Raw genomic sequence first — 10,231 nt, 5'->3', positions numbered from 1 at the left:
CCAAGTTTTCAGACTTCCTACTAGCAAGTAGGAATTGAAAATCAAAACCTGGTTATACTTTTTGAGGAGTGTAAAATTAATAAATTGGACTACTTTTTGGAGTCTACCTACAACTCCAAACTTACGCATAAAAATGTGTCTTCCCACTCATCTTCCGATTGAAACAAACCGTTCAAGTAAAATCCAAAAAATAAGAATGAAGATTTGCAAAACCTTGATTTGGCTAAATCAAGAACTGTAGAAATCTCGATTTTTACAATTCCACAAACCAGATGGACCCTAAAAATGTAATGAGTGTAAGTGTTTAATTCATTCCTATGAGAGATGGCTCTTGTGAATCAAGCATGGGTTAATGAGTTTGAATCAACTTCCTATGAAGTTTTGGTGCTTCTCCTCTATGAGCACCGCCTAGATATAATGAGTGTTAAATGTTCTCTATGAGCACCAGCTAGATACAATGAGTGCTAAGTGTTCAATTCATTCTCATTAGAGATGGGTTCTTGTAAACCATTGCTTGTGAAATATGGGTCAATGAGTTTAACTCAACTTCTCGAGAAGTCTTAGTATTTTACATGTGTGAGTGTCACTTAGATGCAATGAGTGTTAAGCGTTCAATTCATTCTTGTGAGAGATGGGTCTTGTAAACTACTTATGAAAAATGGGTCAATGAGTACTCCTTGAAAAGTCTCAATGCTTCACCTTTTTGGGCTTCATCTTTGTGAGCATCACCTAGAGCAATGACTGTTGAGTGTTCATGTCATTCTCATGAGAGATGGGTTCTTCTAAGCCACTACTAATGAAACATGTGTCAATGAGTTTGACTCAAATTACTACAAAGTTGATCCGATAGAATTTGACTTGTGGAAAATACCTCCTACTTATTAAAAGTTCTAAAACTAAAATCTTGGAGATAAAATAAAATTATTATACTTAGGATTTAAGAGAAATTCTAATTATTAAATTATAAATCTTTGGGTGTTTCTCTTTTTAAAAAGGTGTCTCTAACGAGTATTTCTCAATTTAGGGAGTTGGAGGTTTAAGGGAGATATCCTCCCTACTAGAAATAGATAATACTGAGAGGTGGGGTGAATATGTATTCTACAAACTTTTGCTAATGACTGGATATTGTTAATTACTTTATAACTTGCATAAGAAAGTAAACCAATAATATTGAACAATAAATAAAACCATACACATAGAGAACTCATAACACCATTATTTGTTAACTAGGGAAATCCTGGCCAAGGGAAAACCCCGGTGGGGATGATACCCACAAGATGATCCACTAAATAAAAGAATCTTGTTATGGATATTGTTCCTGTTAAGAGTCTATCAAGTACATATAGCATATCGAGTACTTGTTAGAGGACTAGGCCTTGTGAAAAGCCTCAACCCTGTTAGGAGTTGGTAGATCAAATACAATGTATGCAAGAATAGCCCACTGCCTTAACATGCAATATACAAATGAGTTTCTTCACAAGTGTAGATATACATACAATATTATCATACTGCTGCACTTTGTGAATCCTCTGATTATACACCAAATCTCACATATCATATAAACTTCCTTCACAAATAGCTCGCATCACATGTTACTTGCTCATTATCTACGCAAGATATGATTTTTACTTATACCTTGCAAATTAACAAGACTCTTGATTAGTTAGCCTTAAAGCTTCCACACGCTTGGCTCAATATAAAATAACTCTGTGGTTAACATCTAAGATGTTGGCCCATCATGGCTAAGTAATTATTTTGTTAACAAAATAATTCCTTAAGCCATACAATTAGTTATATTGTCATGCTTTGTTGTGTTTTGTTAAATACCTATACTGGTAATTCCTCTATAATTGTCGTTGTACTATCGGTACAGATCTAGGTATTGACATATGTCATCATGATACTGTTGTCTATCAATTCTTAACTATGCATGGGCTAACTTGAACTTTGTCATCCATACTTATCAAATCTCTTTGTGTGTTGTTGCAAACTATCCAATACTTAGATAATTTTCTAACACTTTACTTAGCCATATTGCCAACAATCTCCCCCTTTGACATTGATGGCAACATTTGGGAAAATTTGCAAAGTCCCAAAATGATGTCATACAAAACAACAATAAATACAAAATTAACTACTAAAATTTACCTTCAAAATTTTATTCAAGTTTTGGTTGAGCATTACATTCCATATCACTCCATTACAATGATTTCCTACATACATAGCTAAGCTCCCCCTTACATGTATATGCATCTTCTATACAATTTTCCTTTACATTCTTCTCCCCCTTTGACATCAATGACAAAGGTGTCAAAACAATAAGACAAAATTGTGTTACCTTCCTCTAATCAACTTGAAATTCTTGATATACAGTCTGCAAAACCAAGTTTCATCTTTTCAAGATCCTTCTTCCAATTCTCTTTAATTGTATCAAATATATTGATAAGTGCGCAAAGTGCATAAGATGCAACTTCAACTGTACTCAAGTCAGTAAAGGAAAATTTGTCATAGGATGCCTTAGCTACAAGACATTCCTCCAATTGCCTCTACAAAATCATAACTTTAGGAGACACATATTCTCTAAGAATAGAGAATCTCTTTATTACCTTCTTCTTTTCAAATTCAACGCCTCTGATAGCATTGTGAACTATCTCCATTTCAGCTTGAATGCCTTCAATACTTGCGTTAGGTTGCTATAATTTGATTGTGAGTGTTTGAAGATCACTCATTCTACCTTTGATCTAGATATCAAAATCTGATAAGTAATTGTATGACAATGTGCATTGTCCATACAATTGCTTCCCTTCATCTAAGCTCTTCCTCAACTCCTTTATGCAAACATTCAGGGTTTGTAAGTCATTCCTGACATTAGTGCATACTATATCAAACAATGATGCATCATGCTTATTCTAAGCTTGAACTGAGGCAATATTAGACAAAGTGGTGAATTTTGCATCAAAAGATCTCATCATCTATTTTGCCTTCCTCTGAATATCTGGTTCTGTGACAGTGATATGTAGTGTCTTCTACATTCTTTCCAAAGCTTCTACTAATGTTCTCTCTAAAGTCTTCACAAACTTGTTCTTCTTCAGTAACTTGCTTAAAGGGGTCATTATACCTTTTTGATCATCATCCTCATCAGATACTATAGGAAATATATTAGTTGTTGTTGGGGTAGTTGTTGGAATGGATGTGACTACTTTTAGTTCAATTCTTCTATTCCTCTTGACTTTTCTTCTCCTTCTCTTCTTCTTTCATTCTTTCTTCCTCATCTTTCTTTTTCTCCTCTTCTACTTTCTTCCTTTCTTGCTCTTTCCTTCTTTCTTCTTCTTTTCTCTTGTCTTCCTTCTTCCTTTTCACTTCCTCTATCTTCTTCTTTTTTGCACTTTCATCCTCTTCATCTGAGATGGAATAAGCAGTAATATTGTCAACAATGTTGGTCTCATATTCTGCAAAAGGATTCTCTTTAGCATCTACAGTTATATGAGTACTATCCACTTGCATGGATTCAGTATTAATAACTATCTGTGGAGGTGAGTTAATTTTCTAAGATTCCTTGACCTCTTCTTCATCATCAGTAGGTGTATTGGCCTCAATGTACATAGGACTTGCACTTTCTAGCTGCACACTTTCTTTAGTGGCTTTTGGCATAAAATTCATATAACTAACTATGGATCCCTCAGTTCCCTTATTTACTTCTTCATAATTTCCTCCCATAAGAAGAATTGTTCTTCTTTTATTCCTCAACAAAGGCTCAATATTGTTCAAAATCCTTTCCATATCTTCATCAGTGCTAACATCACACAATCTCTTAATCATATTTGTTCTTAACATCATATCTTCCTCTATAACTCTTCCTTTCTTATTAAGTAGTCTATTGTACAAGTCTTTTGGAATTTTATTCTGAATGTTATCAAACCTTTTATTCTTTAGAATCATATTCCCGTTTAGCATTTTTTTATAACTGGCTTCTATCCATGTTACTGTACAAACTGTAATACTTATTTAACTAAACAAAATTATCAATCTCAATAATCTACATATTCAAATTTTCAACCTTAGGTTTCTAGGATTTCTTACTAGATGGTATTCTTCCTTCACCAACTACCTATTCCACGACTTTTTCTTTAGGTTTCTTCCTCAGATTCATTAGACTCATTGATCTACAATGTTTTCCTTCTCTTTCCTAGACCATTGGTGGTTTGCTTGGTCCTCTTTCTAAGGGATGGTGTAGGTTTTTGCTTTACCTTTACCAATCTCTCGTACTTCCTTTGCACAGATGTTACTATTATCACATGTTCATCAAATTTCTCTTATGTTGTCCAAGATGCTCCTTGACTGGTTAAACTTGCACAACTATTGCATAGGGTGTAGTAGGTATTTGTGAAGTAGATCCTACTACTGTAACTCCTTCAGAAGGTCTTGCAATGGCAATAGGAGTAGCTACCAATAATTTTGATTGTCCATTGGCCTTCAATTTCCAAAGCTATACCTTTGATCTCATCAAATTCTTGTCTTGTCACACCTGATTCCTTGAGAATGGATTCTATCCTTTTCTCCACATTCTTCTTGATTTATTTGCCATGAAGTTCAAAGTGAACTTCCTTCATCTTTTCATCATGTGTCCCCCATGTAGGACATTCTATATCTCTCTTTGATTGCAATATTATCTTTGTATAACCTTCAATGAGTTCTTCACTCATTTCATAGCCCATAGGTTCTATAAATTTTACTCTTGGTTCTACTACCTCCATATAGGTTGTATCAGTTTCTACGATAAAACATATTTCATCCTTATACTTTTTTACAATAGCAGGAGGGATTTTGTATCTCTTCTTCATTTCTACTTGAAAATTCTTCATCATTCTATCAATGTCTTTGTCTCTGACATCTTCAAGTTTGGCCCTGTAATATTGGGTGACCATCTTCATAGTACATTCATTACTATCCCAATTTGTCATTCTAGGAAATTGCTTGGTTGCATAGAAAAACAAATGTGTCAATAAAGATTCAAATCTAAAAATTGCATTCTTAGATTTCTTTAGCTTAGCAATGTTGTCCAACAACTGCACTCTGACAATTTCACATATATTTACTATTGCCTTATCAACAACCATCACATATGTTGCATGTAGAAATCTTGTCAGCATAAAATCTAGCCTTGAACTATGATTGAGCTTATGTCCAGTAATATTGCTCAACACTCTAACTCCAATGTTTTCAATTAGGTCAACCTTCATATGTCTTCCATCAAACTTTGTTTTTAAGTTTGTCTCAACAATCTTCCTGACATTTCTATCATTTATACTTAGTCCAGTGACCTTATGAATCAAGTCATCGTCAATTACAATGGGTATATCACCTACCTAGAATATTTCATCATGTACTCTACTCAAGAAAATCCTACTCCACTCATGATTATCGAATTTTGTATAAAACATATACTTGATTAGGTTCATCTCATTCAAGTATGCGTACTCAAGTTTAAGGGTTAGGTCTCCATTGTACATAATTTCTAAATCCTTGTGAATGTCTTCATCACCAATACTCTCAAATTTATAATGAATGTATCTTCTCACATCTTCTATGTGAAGTACATTAGGTGAGATTTGAGAAAATTCTCCCAAAGGATCATCAATAAGTGAAACAAACGGGTGCTTCTTAAACTTGTACATTGATCTCTCACTAATATCACTTACTGATTGGGTTTCCATAATGCTAACTATTTATATTAAAAATTGCAACTAAAAGCTTTGTAAAATACCTTAGTTATCACATACTAGGGCTTCTGCAACTTCACACTTTTAGATGTTTCAATTCGCTCACAATTTGTTGTCAAATCGTTCACAAATGCTCCAAACTCTTTACATGAACAAATGGTACTAACAATCTTGTTTGCAATCCTTAAATCATTTCAAATTTAACTTTGCATAAAATGCGTATCCACTTTATCTTCATAATCTACTTTAGATTACCATCAAAGTTCTTGTATTGTTATCACCGCCATTGTCATTTCTTTTGTCATTTCTATTATTGTTCCTTCTTTAATTAGGATTCATGTTGAAATTTCTTCTATCCATTCTACAAAACTTTGTTGTGTGTCCAAAATTCTTGCATAATTGACATACAAGTGCATTCCTTCTCTAATTGGTTCCATTCTGACTATCAGGTGTTGTGCAATTCCTTGCAATATGTCCAGTATTATTTTATTTGTAACATACAACCTAGTTCCTTCCTCCATTAGGTCTTTCATCATCATTGGATTTGATTTGTGATTTCCCTCTTTCATTACTTGTAGGGTTAGTGTTCCTAAACATTCTACTATTTCCATTACTACTATCAAACTTAGGATTCTTACAATCTACTGCTTTATGACCATAACCATGACAATTATAACAATAGAAATTAGTTATAAGTTTAAACAACTTACCTGTGCAATATCTCTTTATATGACCAACTTCGTTGCATATAAAACATCTACCTCTAAATTCATGTCTAACTTCCTTAGGCGAGTGTTATGTTTTCTTAGGTTCATCTTGATTCTCAAATAGATTGGTTTGCTATATTCCTTTGGTACTTCTGTGGATACACTTGATTCTATCCTACTCTGGTTAGTTTCTTTAGGCTTAGGGGTCTCAACAACTAGATATGGTTTTGTCCTAACTTCAATTTTCTTGACTAACTTTTCTCCAATAAGGTATCCAAGGTCTATCTTATCATAAGAAGATCTTTGGTAAAATATTTGTTCATCAATTTTCTCACTACTGGAATAAAGCTTCTCTAACTATTGTTTAGCTTGTGTCAATTCTCCTTTTCACAATAGTATTGTACTTTTCTAATTCTACATGCTCTATCTTAATAGAATCCAGTTCAGATGTTACTTGAGACAACTGGGATCTTAGGTCTACATTCTCAGATTTTAGATCTGGTTCAATCTTAGAGTCATCTTTCTTCATACTCAACTTAAGTTCAACAATTTTCAAATCATGCTTCAAGATCTCATTTTCTTTCTTAAGAGTCCCTATTTCATCATTGTCACTAATATGTTCTTTTGATTCCTTCCTAGATCTCAGATCATCAATCTTGTCTTTTAGTTTTCCAATGTAAACTTTTGCATCTTCATACCTATCTTTCAAGTTATCTCTTTCTTTAGTAAGAAAATCAATTTGCTCAAGAATTTCTTCAAGATTTCTCTTCAACTGTTCTAGATCCATAATGATCTTACTCAAGTTGTTAAGCCCCTTTTGAGTAACTTTTCTCTAATACCAATTGTTAGAAATAGATAATACTGAGAGGGGGGTTGAATCAACATTCTACAAATTTTTTCCCACAATTGGATATTGTTAATTACTTTATAACTTGCATAAGAAAGTAAACCAATAATGTTGAACAATAAATAAAATCATATACATAGAGAACTCATAACATCATTATTTGTTAACTAGGGAAACCAACACTGGTGAAGTAGTTGTTGTTGGGTCATCTTACTTGTTATATGACACATACAACTATAAATTGATTACGACATTTTGTTGGCATAATTGTCTAAACTCTAAAGACTAAACAATGGAGTTACTAGTGTGCTCAATTATGACTAAGTTGTCATTGATATCAAGGTGAAGAAGGGACATCAACCAGTATGAAGCTAGCACTGGTAAAGCACATTGAACACAAATGTGTGACTCTAGTTCACAAGGGTGATTAGAGGAATGAAAAGGAAAAGCCAAGTAGAAGTACTAATAAAGGACAACCACTTAGACGAAGTCATGTAAGTGAATAAGCATATGAAAAATGATGACAAGTATGTAGGTAAGGTGGTGTGGTTAGTAGTCATGCAGAAAGGTTAAGCCTAGTTAGCAAGAGGAATCTAATAGAAAGATACCCATGACTACTGTGTCATGAAGTAGGTAGAACACACTCATCATTGCATTTGATGGTAAAGGTGTTATCACATCGAGGAAAAATAAAAGAATTCAAATTTGAAATATTTATGGTAGAGAAAGTCATCATAGTCATAGAACATTCTATGACCTTTGTTTGTACATGATACATTTGACAAGAATGGCGAATAAAATTAACAAGAGATCAAGCTAGGTATAGGCTTAAAAATTCAAATTTTTGATTTGTAGATTAGGGTTTCAAAGCAAAGCACATAAAGACTATATAAAAGAATGTTTCTTCAAGGAAAAAGATTGGATTGTAGAGTGAATAGCAAAAGAACCATAGAGTTGAGCTAAGTATAATCTCAAGGTGACAAGTGTGACATTGAGAAGTCACAAATAGAGCAAGAGAGATAGTGTGTTGAGGAGAAGCCAATGTGCCCAATCAACACAAGTGACAAAGTGTGTAGTACCTAGCAAAGCCAAGCATGTAAGTGATCGTGTTTGAGTTGTAAAGATGAGGGATACCAAAGAAAAGTTGTAGAAATATCCAAGGAGCATCAAAGTGATCTATATAAAAGCTAAGTAAAGTAGCTATTTTGATTAGATCAATCCCCCAGTTCTTTTCTAAACACTATAACAATAAATGTTGTCAAGGGTGGATTTCAACAAGTTCTTTATATTGAATCCCCTAGGGTGGCACATTAGTTTTGTGTTTAGAAGTCCTTTAACCAGGCTGCTCTTAACCAAGAAAGAATTTCACAAGTCTTATCTAAATCCCTTAAGAAATTGGCTCCTAATAGTGTTCTTGTAATCTTCTAATAGAGATACGATCTTGACCGAGCACACTTCAAGAGAGTGCAAACTTTGTGAGGATCCTCTCACATGCTGTTGTTTTCACCCTAGTTGGATTGCCACGAGATAAATGCATGTGTTATGTCATGTTGTGTTTGTCTTTATTGTTTTTTCTTAATCCTAGCCTGTTAAGTTATAAATAGCATTAACATATATAGACCAGTGTGAAGATGGACAAGTGTGAAAAGTTGAAGTTATATAGGATATACTGATCTACCCTTCCCCCCAATATATTCACATGTGTGTGGGCCAACACTTCATGATAGCTAGTTTGTCTCACTTGCATAGATGTCATAGTAGATTTTTCCTTTAAGATTTCAATTTGCCATATTTTGTATAATAATGTTGCATCCCCACCTAAGCTCTTGGTCTCTTCTATGAAACTTGTCCCTGTCACATCTCTATTAAGAAACTCCATGGTATAGTCTAATAAAATGAAATTACTTTGTTAGATTTAGAATTTCTAAAACTTCAATTACTAAATAGTTTAAATTATAATCTTGAATATATATATATATATGGTTGTGTGTGTGTGTGTTACCCACATTTTAGAATTAACCTTTAAATTTTTCTCATCTTTGAAAATTGTCTTGAAGTTGAATCTGAAGTAGCAAGTTCAAAGTTCAAAAGGTTCAAAGTCAATCTACCTATTGTTGGATGTTTAGGTCGCATATGGTCTGTCTAAACCTTAAACTTGAACCTTGAACCATTTGGTTCAAAGGTTCAAGGCTCAAAGGCCTATGCCACCTTTTACTTAAGCATGGTTTGTCCTGTGACGTCTAGTGGATCACGATGCTCTTTTCAATGTTGAACCTTGAACAATTTTTTATGTTGGTTTAGGTTCAAAGTTCAATACTAAGCAAGTTTTTCTCAGGTTTTAGTCAGTCATGAGCATTTCATCCCAATACATTCACGAAAAACTTAACTTGAACCTTGAACCAAATGCTCATTGTTCAAGAGTTCAAGGTTTGTAAGCTTAAAATAAAGCTAGTTGCTAAAGATGGGTGGTAGTACAGATACTCATTTACTTTCTAAAAGTGGGAAAAGGACATGCATTCAATAATCATTGGTAAAAATGACATCGGGGCAAGATTTGGTACATGTCGAGATTGAAGTACTCATTAATGAGTAAAACACACCATGTTACATTAGCACTTTCCCTATCATTCTACAACATGCTCTCTAGGTTTAAAATCCTACAAAAATCCTTTTTTGATTATCTCACCATGAGTACTTGAGGTAAGAGCTATTTTTTCTTCTAAAGATAAAAGGAAATAACAATTTAGTGTTCCTGTAGAGGATTTTCTGTGTAGTCTGCATTGTGAGCTTCTTTCTTACTCCTCTAAGAGATACTTTTTTTCTTTCCTCTAGCAGTGAAATAACTCGTCTAGTTTCTTTTCTTTCTTATTTTCATTGTATGCAAGTTTGAAAGCATGTAGTTATTGTATGGTTACATTGTGCCCCAAACTGCCCAAAGAAAACAAACCATCACTCTT

This window comes from Cupressus sempervirens, chromosome 10, assembly GCF_028749045.1.
Source record: "Cupressus sempervirens isolate cs-2001-9-10 chromosome 10, ASM2874904v1, whole genome shotgun sequence".
Classification (NCBI taxonomy): domain Eukaryota; kingdom Viridiplantae; phylum Streptophyta; class Pinopsida; order Cupressales; family Cupressaceae; genus Cupressus; species Cupressus sempervirens.
Note: the sequence above shows the minus strand (reverse complement) of the source record.